Source organism: Chaetodon auriga, chromosome 24 (genome assembly GCF_051107435.1).
Source record: "Chaetodon auriga isolate fChaAug3 chromosome 24, fChaAug3.hap1, whole genome shotgun sequence".
Taxonomy (NCBI): domain Eukaryota; kingdom Metazoa; phylum Chordata; class Actinopteri; order Chaetodontiformes; family Chaetodontidae; genus Chaetodon; species Chaetodon auriga.
Genome location: NC_135097.1, coordinates 4,757,143 through 4,773,349, shown reverse-complemented (window position 1 = coordinate 4,773,349; position 16,207 = coordinate 4,757,143). Strand labels below are relative to the sequence as shown.

The 16,207-nt window shown below is 45.8% G+C and overlaps 1 protein-coding gene across 1 annotated transcript in view; it reads left to right on the top strand.

The window, feature by feature from the left end:
* The first annotated feature begins 7,343 nt into the window (after positions 1 to 7,343).
* Positions 7,344 to 16,207, top strand: part of pea15 (proliferation and apoptosis adaptor protein 15) — a 47,592-nt gene continuing 38,728 nt past the window's right edge. The window contains exon 1 of the mRNA XM_076724689.1: positions 7,344 to 7,732. The gene's annotated coding sequence lies outside the window, so the exon portion shown is untranslated. The remainder of the gene's footprint in view (positions 7,733 to 16,207) is intronic.

Below are 16,207 nucleotides of genomic sequence, written 5' to 3'. Positions count from 1 at the left end.
TTTTCAGATGGTTCATAGCAGCATCTAGTCTCTCTGTTATCAACCGGCTGCTTTTTGTGGTTTGTCATTACCGCTCTCAGCCGCCTGTCTCTGTGTTTATAATGGGGTCTGATGCCCTGAGCTGCTGGCCCGCACTTAGCGCCGATGATGATTAGAGGCCGGCCTTTAATTTCTGCTGCAGAGTCAGTGTCATCGGGTGGAGGGACGAGGAGAGGGGAAGCGAAAGAGAGGGCTGGATGACAACAGGAAAGACGCTGAACAGAGAGATGCGGGTGAGCACCTTTCATGTTTGAGGGTGTAAAGGGAAAAAAAAATGACCACAAGGGAGGATTTAAAAAAGCAGGCAGTGAGCGATGGCTGCAGCACGGTGAGGTGGCAGAATGATGGATGGCAAAAGACAAAGATGAAGCAAACTGAGAGAAAGATGCAGCTCTACAGTGAGTGAGAAAAGGACCCCAAACTGAAGGTGCTGCATAAAAAAAACCCTGAAATCTACTGTATATTTCAAAGTTACGTGACGCTTTTTGTTGACGACTGCGCAGAGTCTGATCAACTGTCTCAAGTGATGTCACTTGAGTCGGCTGGGTGTGAAGTTTGAAAATGAAAAAAAAGTTAGCCAACCAGACTTATGTAGTCCTCTCTGTTTGAGGCTAGTGGCTCGAGGCTACATTAGCTGCTACTAGCATAATGCACTCGAATCTCTGAGCAAACGTTCTGCAGACAAGTGGCATTGTGGGTAAGATAGGCACCAGGTTTTCACAAGGAAGAATGTGTGGAGTGAAAAGGACGATATCTCTGGTTCTGATGTTGATCCTTCTTCTTTAACTGCACACAGTGAAGAACTCATATAGCCCAAAATGCTGAGTTACACCTGGTAACAGGATGCTAAAAACCCAACACTCCCAGTGGCTTTGCATCGCCGTGATTGCACCCAGTGAGTGAAGCAGCTCACAGGATGAATAGATGCTGTTTTCTGTGATATTGGAAAATGTGGCTCTTTGCAGCTTTTCCACACTGATTAAAAGACATCAGTCAAAATGGGGAAGCATTCAGCTGAAATGTGAATGAAGCCGTCGGCCAACAGAGGTAGAGAGAGTAAGAGCAGAGATCTGAATGAAAGCGGCGCAGTGACTCTGCATTTTCATTGTTTCTCTTTCCACCGACTCATCCCTTTCAATGAGCACATTCACCCACAGCGACACAACAGCCCCCTTCTCTCCCTCCACTCCCTCCATCTTTCTCTTTTCTCTCCACCGCTTTGCCTTTGTTTCTTCTTCATATGTTCCTGTCTCCTGCGTCCTTCCCTCCCTCCCTCCCTCCTTCCCTCTGTCCTTTCTCTCCAGCTGAATCCTCTGAGTTGTTTTTTTGCTTTATTTTGGGAGAACTTCCTTTCTGTGGCTCTTTCTTCTCCCCAATAAATGAGCCGGTCTTGTGATGGGAAACAAGAACTTCCCTATTTTAGTCTGCTGTGGGGAAAACACACAGGCGTAATCACACACACACACACACACACACAGAAAGAGAGAAAGAGAGAGAGAGAGAGAGAGAGAGAGAGAGAGGTTGGCCTTGTATTAGATCAGGATCCTGTTTGTCCACTGGGACGGCCACTTCCACATCCCCAGGATGCAAAGGCGCTCACATGAATGCACACATGCTCTCTGCACATTTTACGTGCAATCAGGTCAGGACTCATTGGTTCCTACTGAGGATGTAAATCTTCAGAATCAGGTCACAAATACAGAAGTAGTTTCATTGTAAAGAAGGGCTCAGTCAGTTTCTAAAACACCTGGCCACTGTGGTTTTCAGCCAGTGTTCAAACAGGTGGAAATGATGTGTTTGTTGGGGACTTTTCATCTGCAGATTAAGACATATTTGGTGCTCCAGTGAGTATTTAGAGCAGCATGTCGGTGCGTAAACTACAGTCTGTGCTCATGTTAAAGGAACGAGTCACCCAGTAAAGTGATGTGGCTCACTGATGTGTTTTTAGTAGTTTTAGACATCGATGATACAAAGACTTGAAGCTATTTTAGAACATACCTGAATACATCACATTTCCGCCAATAGTTCCTCTAAGTCCTACACACTGGACCTAAAACAGCATCTGAGGGTAGAAATATGAAATAGATATGTGAAATATTCAAACCGGGAACTACAAGATTTCACAGCTGCATCGTACCGTCACATCGAAGTATTCTGGGTGTCTTGTGCTTCATTTTATACACATTCCTGCAAAATTCAGCCAGACGTGTGTTTGGTAACCATCTGTGAGGTGAAAGAGGTTAAAGAAAGTGGAGAAATGAACAGTAAGATGTTTTATTTGGCTCTTTGTTGTGGAATTCTTATTGAACTGTTAATGGATCGATGCTCCATGCTGCGGCACAGTAAGGTGCCCTTTTTACACAGTTCAAACGCCACAGAAAAGCTCTTTGCTGCCAAGCAGGCCTGAACAAATGTACTTACATTAGCAGGAACATATTTGCTTACACTTGTTGGACATTTGGAGACGATGTGAGAACTCTGCAGCCAACTGTTGCAGAACCAGAACGACAGAAGAGTTTATGCTAACTGTTCATTCATCGTGACAAGACAAAGTGAGCGAGTTGTCTGTCTGTAACGCTGATAGCATTTCCATAAATCCCAGCACGCTAATCAACATATGGCCCCACAGGCAAGCAGAGATCATCAACTGACTCATACATCACCCACTGAGAGCTATTTGAATACCTGACATGGGAAGTTTGAGCTTTAAAAAGCTGGTTGTTGGTCTTAAGTTCATTTCCCTTTTGGAAAGTGCTGCTGTTTTGAGCCAAATGTTGGCATAAATACATTTTTTTATTGATTATAAAAAGGGATATTAAGCAGAAATTCTCTCAAGTGAAAAAAATATTAAAGCCGGTTTTGATTTTGATGCTGCTCCAATGCAAATGACTGCGTGCTGATTTGCATACATTAACAACAATATGGCCATTGTTTCAGTGAAACCAGCCAGTGAGAGGACTCCATTTCATTCAGCTGGGCACAGGTGGAGGAAGTTTGGACCGGGTGGAGAAACAGCTGCAATGATCATGTGTGCAGCAACACTGAACTGGATACCTTTGCCTTTTTTTAAACATCCACACAGATCTGATGTTTCCATCCGCTTCATATCACTTGTACCAACTTCAATTTTAGACTTGTTGGAAACAGATAAGAACAAGTTCAAAGTCTCTTCAAATGTTTGGTGGACCAAACACTAAATAGTCACAGTAACAGGTTCAGATCCAGGAAGTGCCACATCAAGTTTCAGAGTCTATCAGTGTTTGGGAAGCACACATCAATCAATCACAGGCAAACAAGAACCAGGAAATGCAGGGCAAGACTCGTGGTCAGGAAGAGAAGGCTAAGGTAGTTACCAGGTAACAGACGAAGCCAAAAACAGGCTGGTTCAGCAACGACAGGTCAACAATGGTAAACGCTGGACAGTCATGCATGGAGACAAAGAACGGTGAGTGTGGGAGAGCAGCTTAAATACTACACTGATTGGGAATGACTCTCAGGTGTGTGATCAGGTGACTGGGCAGGTGGGCGTGGCTAGCAGGGGAGTGAGAGTGGAAAAGCACCAACTGAGCATGTGCCCAGATGAAAGAAAATGGCAGCAGGTAAGAGTCTCAGTATGCTGTGACAACAATCAATGAAAACAATCAATGTTTAGTAGTTGGCTGCTGAGCTATTAATTATTCTAAACTGTGCTTTCACAGGGCTAGTTTAGCACTTAGCAGAATGTAACAGGTTTGAGCTGGTTGCTTAGCTTAGCTTAGCTTAGCTAGCTAAACAAGCTACCTCTGCAACAAATGTTTGAACCAAACTAAATGAGAGATTTGAATTTCCACCACCGAGAAACACCAACCACGTCGCTCCCCTCATATGATGTGAGTGAGGGTTCATCTGCTTTTAAAAAGTGTGTGTTTGTGCATTTGTGTTTAAAAGGGGACTTCATTCCTGCCTCAGGGTCACAGACCTCACAACAAAAGTCTAATTCATGTTGAGAGATTTGGAGATGGGCCTCGTCATGAGTTACAGACCGACTGAAAAGCCAGAACTCTTTCTCTGATGAGGAATGAAGCACACTTTGAAAAGGCACAAGGTCATAAGATGCACAGCGGATTTTAGGAAGTTTCCAGACCACAAAATAGTCCACAGAGTGATTCATTTCCAAACCATGTGCTACTGAACATGCCAGCTGAAAATGAAAGGGAGAAAACATATTAGAAAAGGTCAAAAGGAATCCAGTCCAGTTGTTCTGTGCTTTAAAATTCAATCTTTTGAGAAATGTTTTCATGCCTCCAGAACTGTCCGACAGTAGTGACAATTTATACAGTCCACACACATACACACGCACACGCCTGAGGCATGTGACACCGTTTGAACTCATTAGCCCTCTGTAGCTGCGAGGAGAGTCATTTCTTTCAGTGGCTTCGTGTGCAGTTGTGGCCACTTTGCTCTCCAACGCCTGTGAGCGTTCTGGGTTTAAGTTACACTGAAAGAGCTAAAGCAGCTGTGCTCTTTACACCCACATCTGACCATCTGTGAAGACTTTTGTGGGTAAAATTAAGGAAGAAATAGGATTTGAAGTGTTTTTACACAGTAAAACAGCTGTGCTTCCATTCCCGATTGGCTGTTTCCAGGTTGTCACTCCTGGTTTAGGTACCAAAACTAATTTGTTAGGTTGAGGGAAGGTCACAAGTGCAGCAGTCAGCACTGACTTACAGTCTCATCTACACCACCTTCCTCCAAATGCTTGCTATGACTTTCTTGTTCTTTATACTACATCAGTATAAAGAGTAAGACGTCATCTGGTAGAATATGTCCTCCCTGCCTGCTGCATAGACTTTGCAATGACATAGATTTTAAAGCTTTAAATCAGGTTTGTTGGGCAAAATCTCATGAATTTGGGGGCAGAGGGTCTTTCCGGGTGTTTTTTTTAACATAGAAACTGTAAAAGTTCAAAGCTATTGAGAGCTTAACTCTATCTCTAAATGAATATGCTCCTGTTTTCCCACTTTCAATTGTACCACAGGGTAATTTCTCTTTCTGGAGGCCAGAGAAGAGAAACTGATGGGTGATTTAACTTCATTTGAGAGCTCAGCACCCAGCAGCACAGCCCCTGTTGGCTCACGGTCACTTTTAAAAGAATGGAGTTGGGGTTGGAGGGTGGAGGAGGGCTGGTGTTTTGGATCGTGTTGTGATGGAGAGAAAGAAACAGGAGGAGGGATTTGCAGACCGGATAGCATGGTGACATCAGCTTTGAAAAATGTGTGTGTGTCTGAGTGTGTGTCCATGTCTGAGAAAAAGTGGACTCAGAAGGGAGATGCGTGGGAAGAGCTCTCACTCTGTTCTCTTTTCTGGGGACCAAATGTCAGGCGAGGAGAACAGGAAAGCAAAAAAACTGCTGTAGATTAGAAAAGTTGCCGTTTCAGAATGTGCTGACATTTGTGCAATTCGACCAAATGCTTGTTCAGCCCATATTATTCGGCACATGCATTTTAAGTGAATATACTGCTGTCCTTCGAGTGCATGCTGGGATACCCTCAACCTTGAGTTTACATTTGTTTTTCCATTTATCTCTATTGAGCGTTTCAATAGCATCCATGCCATTTTGATAAGGTGGTGAGAGGATTTTACAGCGTATTATTATCAGCAAGAATATCTGTGCCATCTGTGCATGTGGCAAAACTGCCAGAAATGATTTTCCCTTGTGCTGACCATCAGTGTGTCTGCTTCCCTTTTGTTTCCCTGCTTTGGCAATTAAGGGAAATGTTCACGAAACGCTGATTAATTTACATCTTGGCCAGCTCCATGCAGAATATACAGCTTATGGCATTGTGCACTGCTGTCGAAAACAGTGGCTGCATCCCAATTCCGTACTACATACAAATTGTGAGCAGGCTTTGCGTGGTCAAGCTGGAAACTGGCTCAATGAAGACACTCCAAAAAGCTGCTCAGCAAACTAGAACTTCTTTATACTGATAAAAAGTTGATCAGACCTGGAAAAATCTGAAATAACTTGTGGATTGGCCGTCTGTTCGTGTAGCTTGACTGGCCGCTGCACTCTCAACATTGCAGTTTGACTGTAGTATTTGGCACATATAGTGTTTAGTACGTGGTACAGAACACAGTACATGCTAACACTGAGAGTCGGCAGAGTCAGAAACCTTTAAATCCTCCGCAGGTCAGGGCATTAAATCACTTCAGAGCCCCTTTGACCGGCGCCACCACCTTTTCTTTCATCCAGGCATGCCCAGGCGATGCATCCATCAAGCACCCACCACCGCACACTCGACCTCGTGTAGTGCTTGTGCAAGTGGGCGGGCGTTGCTCAGTGCTCACACAGTGGACTTTGCCAGCCATTTTAGCAGAGTTTAGATGAGTTAACCACATTGTAATGCCAATATAGTGATAGTAGTAGTCTGAGCTACTTTTTCTCAGTAGCTTTAATTAACCGAACTACATTTCTCTGTAGGGTAGCTTTGCTGTAGTTCAGCTTCTTCCAGTGTGAAGTGCTTGATTGTAAAGCCATGCTTTCAAAGTAGCTTCCCAGACACTGGTGGTCTTAATGGATGTGTCTTTGCAGGACTTTTTAATACCCAAATGGATCAGAGCACACTTGCAATCTGATCCGATCAAGTGGAGCATCAAAATTATTCAAGAAGAAAAATGTGTTTTGTTGACATCAGAGTGTGGACTGGGAAATGTAAGCTTAAACTCATCACCACATGAATCTGTTTAATGACCGTGCAGGTAAAAAGGATTGCCACTGGGCCTGTATTGATCCCTCCATGTCATGAACTCTTGAGTACAGTGTGAACCCAACCGCCTCCAAGTTCCCAATGCAGTTCTAGTGCAACCAGTACTCCTGTACTGGAATTATACTGAATTTATGACAGTTTGTGGTAACAACAAGAACATGCATCCAGTGAGAATAAACTAGATTTTGACATTGTCTTCCAGCAAGACACAAAGGACCCCTTTGATGTATATGGTACTTTATTGGTGCAGATTCTCCAATTAATCAAATACAAAAAGGTCAGGTATTCTTTTCTCATTTTTTTGCAAATTAATTTATGCTTCTGGACCCCATGTGCGACTGTCAATATCATCAGCAACAGAAGAAAATAAACAAATAAATGAAGTTCTGGGAATTTGAACCTGAATTTGCCCAAACTTTCATTGATTCATTCACCGATTGGTTCATTGACAGAGTGAGCCATCGTTTTCAATAGACGATCTCTGGGCGAATCAGACAGCGTGCTTAACCGTGACCGAGAGAGAGAGAGAGAGAGAGAGAGAGAGAGAGAGAGAGAGAGAGAGAGAGAGAGGGAGGAAAAGGCGTTTCCACGCTTCAGCAGCCGGTGACAGAGCAGCGGACAGCGGAGCACACGGACAGAGAGCGGATCCACGAATCCCTAAACCCGCCACTTCTGGTTTCTTTTCCCGCACACTGTCTGACAGTCGATCCCACCCGCTTCCCCCCAACGGCCGCGTCTCCCCACGCCGATGAAACAGCCTCAAACCCATCAGTGACCGACTTGAAACCGCCAAAGTGGACTTTTTTTTCTCTCCTGCGGCACGTCTGTCCTCTCTTTAGGCCGAAATTCCCACGGAGCCGCTTCCTGTGAGACCCGGAGGAGCTTATCTTCCCGCAGACTCCCGCATCTCTCCGTCTCTGTAGCTGACTCATTTTGCCTCGCTCGGGGTGAGTACATCTCCGTTTAACTCCCCGCTCTCTCCTCTGGAGGCGGCTTTTCTCTAAGACCAAACATCTCCGGGGTGTAGTTCGTTAACTGGACCGCGCCGGGAGTCGGTCAGCCTCCTCCGTTCATGGATCATTTCTCCCCGCATACCGTTACATGATGGCCGTGTGAGGGAGTCGCCTACTTCACAGGCTGCCTGGAAAATGAAGTTTTCCGGCTTGTTTGTGGCGTCAAATGGGGGAGAAGTTGAAGGAATGGGGCGTTCAGGGTCCTTGTGGCTCTCTAAATTTGCTTTAGCTGTAAGAGCGTAAAACACTTCGCGGATGAAATTCCCTCAAGTAGACTTTTGGGACACCGGAAAGATGCCTTCTTCCTGTTATCAGTAAAGAATCTGATCAAAATAGCTCAAACTTACAAAAATAAGAAACGCAGTGCATTTAAAAAAAAAAAAAATAGACCTGTCTCGTGTACTTTCAGTACAATGTGCCGTAAAGTAAAAAGTGAAATGTGCACAGTCACGACTCACTCGTGAACTTGACTGTTAAGCTGCAAGTTGGTGAATTTCCCACTCTCAAGAGGGCATTTAACACACCATTGATTAAACTAATTGGATTGGGTTTAGTGTCGCTGGAGGCATTCAAGTACCCCGTGTCCTTTTCATTACTTTCCGACCAAATATTCCCATGCAGATTTGATGTACTGATATCATTGTAAGTCCTCCTATTGAAGGAACAGACCAGGTTGCTTAATTGATGCAACACCAGCTTATTAAACTGGTTTGTTCCCTAAATTGCCTGAGATGTTTAACTGGTGCATATCTGTATTTGTCAGGACCACTGCAGTTGTTTTGGAGTGTTGTGCCTCTCGAAGCGATTCATCCAGAGGAAAGAGGCGATAATAAACCACTGGTGACCACCTGTGACCGTCCTGGACGGCTGTGTGTGTGTGTGTGTGTGTGTGTGTATGTGTGTGTGTGTGAGCGGATGAGGAAAGGGTGGGTCTTTTATGAATGGATGTGTCTGGCCAGCCAGCACTTCTGTATATGTGTGTGTGTGTACTGTGAGAGGTGGGCGTGACTAGTATTCCTCTTCTTGCCAACAGCAGGTTTATATCATCTGATATTCCCGTGTTGTCTAGTTTTAATACCTTTGTAGTGTCACATAAATACTCCGAGAATATTCTTGTAGTTTTTAAGGCCTGCAGTGTTTTGTAGCTTGGACTCGGCGTAGAAGCCGTCGTGATTGTGATGATTTTCACGTGTTTTTAACGCGTAGCTCTGCTCAGTCTCTCTCTTCAGGGCTGAAACTGAAGGTTGTTTTCAGTGTTGATTCATCTGATGATTGTTTTCGCATTTGGTCTATAAAAAGTGAAAAATCCCAATGTCACACATCCTGAGGTTATGCCTTGAAACTGCTCGTTTGGTCTGACCGGCAGAGACTTCAGTGGGAGGCAAAGAAATCAGCACATCCTCACAGCTGAGAGGCTGGAACAAGGTGGCGTTTAGCGTTTTTATTAAGTGTCTCGTTGTGTCTGTTCTAGCTTTAAGCAGTTTACATGCAGCGCACGCGTTTAATCAATGTCCCTTTCTCGCATCCTGACCCCGTGTGACACACATGTACAGTACATCCAGTACATCTGCATACTGTACACACAAACGCTTCATAGTGTGTGACACTTGCACGGCGTGACAGCTGTCAGTCCATTTCCTGTGAGGCTGCATTCCAGTCGCGTTATCCCTCCACGCTGTGAACTTTTTACAAGCTGTTAAACAGTCCCAGCGCAGCCGAACACAGAGGAGCCAGCTTCAATTTATCGAAGGAGTAACTGCGAGTTCCTTTGAGTTTCTGAGCAGTAAATTCGAGTCAGGATTAGAGTCTTTGAAGTGCGAGAAACAGTGAAGCGTCCCTGCAATCTCTGCGTTAAATGTGTGTATTCTTGCAGGTTTATGAGGGCCTGGTTGAAAAGTGGGGACATTTCGACCTCCTCGTGAAGGCTGTTAGACGTGGTTTCAGGGACGAGGTTAGATTTTAAGAGGGTTTAGTTGGAGGAGGCTCTGGTCCTCACAACTCCACAAATGTGTGCGCCTTGACTCAGCTTTTTGGGAGCCGGTCTCCTCTCCCCTCTCGTCCATATCGATCTGTCTTCTCGGACGGAGGGGAAAAAAAAGTGGGCAGCGCAGCAGAAATGTGCTTCCTCTCTCGGGTTCACTTCCTCTCTGTGCGCGCCGGTGGTGTCGGCTATCCCCCCGCCGCCGCCAAGGGAATGTTTGTGGTCGACTGTTTGCAGGCGCTGAGTCAAACACAGTTTTCGGGAAGATCGGCATTGAACTGGTGGAACTTGAAACAATCAAAACAAATGGAAAACATGCCATTTTTTTTTCCTTTTGCATGGACTCTCAAGTCTGTCTTGTCAGGATGCTGTTCATCGTCACACATTCCAGCCACAGACATACAATAGATTAGACCATCACTTCACCATAGCAATGAGAAAGTATTGATGGCTACTGCTTTTAGCCTTTTTAACGACCAAGATCTTAAGAGGAAATGTTATTTTTAGAAAGAAAGGAAGAGCATCTCATGCTGCGGACCGAAACCCATAAATTAAATCAAGTTCACCCACAATGGAAGTCTGGTGTTGAGTGCGATTCACTTCTGCAACCACAGGAAATGAGGAATGGAAACTTTGGTCAGATGCAGCCGGACTCACCAGCAGCTGATCTGTATCCTCCCTCTCGGCTTCATTTGGTGTGAAACGTTACAGACCGGCCGGGCCGGTAAACACCAGCGAGCGGTGTGTGGTGACGGACTTCATCCTGCAGGAGCTGGGCTGGGCAGTATGGCCAAAAAAGGTCGTTCAAGGTTGTGGATGATGGATGTTTTTGAAATATTTTTCCTCCTAATGAAGCTGGAGTACAACATAATTGATTTTTTTAGATGGCTAAGCAAGAATACTAAAACACTCGCAAGGCTGGCAGCACTGTGTGTATCAAGGCAATCCATCCAATAGTTGAGATATTTCATGAAAAGCAAAAATTATCAACCTTTTACTGGCACCAGAGGAAAAGTCAGGGATCACCAAAGTCAGTAGGAGTCATCCTTTTGGGATCATTTATGTCTGCCAATCCATCCGATAATTGTTGAGATATTTATGTTTGGACGACAGTGGTGGATCGACCAAGAGTCTGCACTTAAATTGCTCTTGCTGCTCATGTTTCTTGACATAGCTAGCATTAGCATGGCTAAGCATTAGCTTATTATGCACAATAATGCAGTGAACTGCGACATAAAACTGTTCACCGGTCAGGTCAGCAAATGCAGCACTGTTTGACTGAAAATAAGTGTTTTTGTGCATAGTTTTCACAGGGTTGACATTAAACGCATCGTGCACAAACACACATTTGAATTAGTCTAATTGATTTGATACAGCGCCCAAACCTGTGTAACCTCTTCCTGCATTTTAACGCTGCCATTGTTTGTAATTTTGCCAATATCTTGCAAAGAAATGCACAAAATCTGCGGCACAGAGGAGAGTTAGTCCATTAGCTTGTTGAAAAAAATGGTGGACGTGTCAGAAACCCTTTGAATGCCCCGATGCGTTGGGCATTGGCCTTCCTCCCGGGGCATCACAAGGCTTCCAACAACAGTCAGTAAAGTGGACCGAAAGCTTTTTAAACCTTTAATATAGAGACGGCCTTTGCTTTCGTTTCTGTGTGGGTTTTGTCACACTGCAGTCCACCCAAATGCACCTTCCTCTATTCAGGTTTTTTCTTAAAATCGCTAAAATTTTGTCACAGATTCTGTTGTTATTCAGTGTTTGTAAAAATATATTTTTATTACTGTTCGGATGGAGGATTTGCTACAGGACTGCATTGTTGTCGGCGTAGAAAAGTCCATGAAAAAGCCTTTATATCGTCATGAGACCCCGGCTGACCTCCGCTGCATCAGCTGCGGACGACGCTGATATTTAATAAAGCTCGGCATCAGCCTGATCTGACAACACCGCCTGTCAACACGGCAGCCTTGGCTGGATAATTAAAACTCACATCAAGCTGAAAACCAGCACAGATTGGAGCAGGAAGCCGGATACGGTGAAAACAAGCCGTGTTTTTCAGCAGAGCGGCCTCGCCGTCGCCCTGAAAGGATCACTTCCTGCGGCGGCGGATCCTCTGACGTGCCCCCCGCTACTCAGAGAGAACAGATATGTCACTGTCAGACCACCCTCGCCTTTTGTTTCCCACCTCACCCCCCCTGCTGTGCGTTTGTTTACTTCCACCATGTGTGTACCGGGCCTGCATTAGGCCATGAGTTACAGAAGGCCGGTGTCATTACGGCGAGTTACATCACCGCCGGTAATGTGCGCCGCGGCTGCTCGCTCACATTGTCTTCTGCCGCCGCCCCCTGAGCTCTGTTCAAGGGATCCATTTACAGATTAAACTTTCGAACTCAACAGGAAGATGCTCCTTAAACAATCACGTTTCCCACGTGCAGCGGTGCACAAACCGTTTATTCTTCCTTTACTCCCGCAGCCCAGAGCAGACGCGCAGCTGGGATAAAACGATGGAATAATCCTCCGACTGCAAACATTCAGGCAGATAATATATGAAGCATTAAAAACAGCCCTCCAAAACTGATCTGGTAAATTATTTGGTTCTTTTCCATTCATGTTCCTGGGTTGTTGTTGTTTTTTATTAAAGCTGTTAACAGAGCACTGCTGTAAAAGAGCAAACTGCCACCATGAGTGAAGGTTAAACACATAAAGCCTTTATGTTCAACTGACTAATTAATTTAAGGCTTTGTTACCGAGCTGAACCTGAACGACGCAGGGCAGCGATGCTCAGCTCTGCTGCTGGAGGAGACCCTGGTCCAGCCTCCAGCCGCCCGGTGGGACTGACCCTTCAGGCTGACAGCGCTGTCAGGAGCGAGACAGACGCTCCTCAGCGCTCCAGGATTCGATTGCTGAACCGCGAACAGGACTCCCAAAAGCATTGAGATGCAGGTCTTGCAGGTAAAACCCAAGACTTGACGCGACGGCTGTTGATTGCGGGGCGGCTCGTTGAAGAAAAAAAAAAAAAAACCTACCGGGAATAATGTTGAATATTTAAACGACTGATCTGAAGAGAAGAACAAGCAGGAAACAAGATCACATGACACCCTAAAATACAGACGTGGGACGCTCTCTGAAAAGAAGAACTGGAAACTCAGAGCTGCTTTGGAAATTTCAGGTACATCCCCAACGCTCGCAGCTGTAGATCAGATGAAACGACAGGAAACCGTAGCCTGAGGTCTCACCGGGGTCACAGGAAGTGACACTGCCAGCAGGGCGAGTAGGACAAGAGTGAAAGCAGCGCCCAGAGCCAAGCTCGCGTCCCCGCTGTTTGAAAGATGTCTATAACAAATGCTGTTTACTGTGCTGGACTGAGCCGGAGCGCTGGATGCAAACAGGAAGCCTTACAGGGGAAGGCTGCGTTTCCACTTACATCACCACTTATAATGGCTTTTTAATTCCTGCCACAGATTTCTTATATTCTAGATACATTACAGATGGTCCCATTAGGTGTTTTTTTTTAATCCAACTCCACCCACAAGCCAGCAGTATATGAATATGTAACACTTCATTTGCAGGTTAATGTATTTGGCAAGATGATGATGTTTACTTGGAAATCAGCATTAAAAACCATGTATATGTTTCTTGGAAGAGGAAGTGAGCATCTAGTCACGATTTTAACCTGGAGGAGAGATTTACCTTGATGCCATGTTAGTATATGTGAATCATGTGCAGTGATTTATTTTAAATTCCCCCGTGCCACAGAGGTTAAGCCTTCCTCTCTCAGGCTGCAGCCACATGGACGCATTTAAAAAAAAACAAACAGCAGATTTAGTCCCTGCAGCAACTGCTTGCTTTGCGTGGACGGTCAGATTCTGTGCTACAAGTGACGCCTACACCAGCAAAAAGCTGCTTTTCGATGCCTGCTTCCACTTTTCCTGCTGTGTGTCTGTTGCTCTGTGCTGTAACTGCATTCACGTAAATGCAACATGCTGCAGAGAGTTTTCAGATTTCCTCTTCTGAGGTGGAGCAGCAACGCATCAGAGCCTACGAGAAGGTGCGACTGGCTGTCATCGCGTGGCTGAAATCTGTTGTTTTTATGGACGGGGGGAGTAACCGAGCGGTGTCGCCTGCCTTAACGCCGCCGTGGAAGTGTTTCATAAGCCCAATCTGTGTGACTGGCAGCGTTTCACCGCGGCCACAATAATGGATGCAGTGATCCACGCGCAGTACACCTAAGCCTACCCAGACGGGCAGGGCCACACAAACAGCAACAGTGCAGATGGGCTGAGGCGCACACATGCACAAACACGTGGCTGCGCGCACACACTCTTTTTCTCAGCTTTACGTCCACACACACACACACACACGCGCGCTTTGATTCATTCGCCCTCATCCGTGTGCATAATCTACTCTGCTGCTCGACTCCAAATGAAACGCCTCAGTGGGTCTGATTGGATTTGATAAGAGTTGATTCGATTGAAGCAGGAGTGGAGGGAGGCGAATACACTTCGCCGTGTGTGTGTGTGTGTGTGTGTGTGTGTGTGTTTCAGGTGTTGGAGGGTTGCAGGATTCCCTGCTTCCAGCTGTTTTTCACCCTGGTCTTTCAGTCTGAGCATTAGTCTAAATTTGTGTTTGATCACGCCAAACCCCGGCGCGCTTCCGGAGCGTCATCGCACCGTTTGATCAAAGTCGCAGTCGAGTAGAAAACATCATGAGACTGATTGTAGTGAATCAGCTGCTCAGCTGAGGCCCTGCGGCCCCTCTGGGCGCTGTCGAGCTGATTCGTTTCACATGCCTCCTCTTCTACATCTGCACAGATCCTCACACTTGTGTACACACACAAAAGTCATGATTGCTTTACCATGTCGGTCGGTTTCCTGCGATACCTTCGAGGCAGCCGTTGGCTTCCAGTGATTTCAGTAAGCAGAGACCCTACATGGTGCATTCCAGTGCTTGTGGGAAATTCCAAAATCTGAGAGTTAATGGGCTTGTTCAACAGCACAAAAACGACTATTTTCCGATTCATTAAGTGGCATTAATACAGTGGAAGTGAATGGGTTAGAGCCCAAAGCTACATTCAGGAGGAGGTTCGTTAGCTTAGCATAAAGCCTGGTCGCTGAGTCGATTTCAGTTTGGGTTTTGTACAGATTGAACATGTTCATTAGTGAGCGTGTTACCAATGAACAGAGCGAGACTTGATGTGCTTTCCTCTGTTTCCAGTGTTTGTGCTAAGCTAAGCTAATCATCACCTCTTGCTAGCTTCATATTTAACGTACAAACATGTGAGTGGCATCAATCGCCTCATTTGACTTTCAGTAACAAGGCAATTCCCAAAACGTTGCACTGTGATTGGCTGATACTTGTTGCCTTCGTTGGTTGGGTTGGTTAGGATTAGGCGTGAGGAGTGTTGATTAGTAAGGGTTGGGTAAGAATATCAAGGTAAGCCAATCAGAGGCGGGGTAGGGCGGGTCTTCCCTTCGCCATCGTGGGATTCGTACGTTTGCGCTCTCAGCAGCCTTAAAATGCAAATTTAATATAACTGATAGAAGTTTAGATGGAAAACAAAAACTCCTGAACTGCAATAACCCTGGTGTGTGTGTGTGTGTGTGTGTGTGTGTGTGTGTGTGTGTGTGTGTGCGTGTGTGTGTGTGTGTGTGTGTGTGTGTGTGTGTGTGTGTGTGTGTGTGCCCGTGACACACACTCAACTTTTTGGCCAGTTTTTGTGTTTGTCATGCGACAGACGAGGACTCAGCCTGTGGCGCCGTGGAGAAGCTGGCCGTGCCCGTCGGGGGGGCCTGGTGTGTTTGCACTTCTTCATCTGCTCTTTGGATGATGAAGGATATTCGCGCGTGTGTGTTTGTGTGTTTGTGTGTGTGTGTGTGTGTGTGTGTGTGATGAAGAAGAAGCTCATGGCGTGGGTGGAAAGTACGGGTCTTTAACAGTTGCTCTGATGAGCCATGAGTGCCCTGGTGAGACACTTTGTGTTGCTGAGGTGATTCATTTTTTTTATGCCACCCTGAGTTAAACCAAATGTTGTCCTTATGCACTTCACGAGCAACAGTTTTCGGTTGGTGCAGCCTTTTTTGGAGCATAACGAGCCGGTGAAATACACGTTGTAGCTCCTGCTCTCCTTTTCAAGCCCGTTTTCTGGCATTTCCTGATGTTTGTTCACGCAGCCGTCTCCGCTGCGAGCATCCATCCGCGTCATCCCTCTGGAAGAGGAAGTTCGCTTCCTGCGCTCATCAGTTAAAGCCCTGAACGTGTCTTTGCCTGCCTTCATGTTATTACCTCCATCCCCGTCTCCAGTGTGCGTTCAGGATTGTGTGTATGTTCATGTACTGTACGCGTGGTTGAAAAAGCCTCAGGAATCAGGTTAACCTCCCTGCCACAGAGATGAAAAATTCACAAAGTACATGCACGCACACACACAC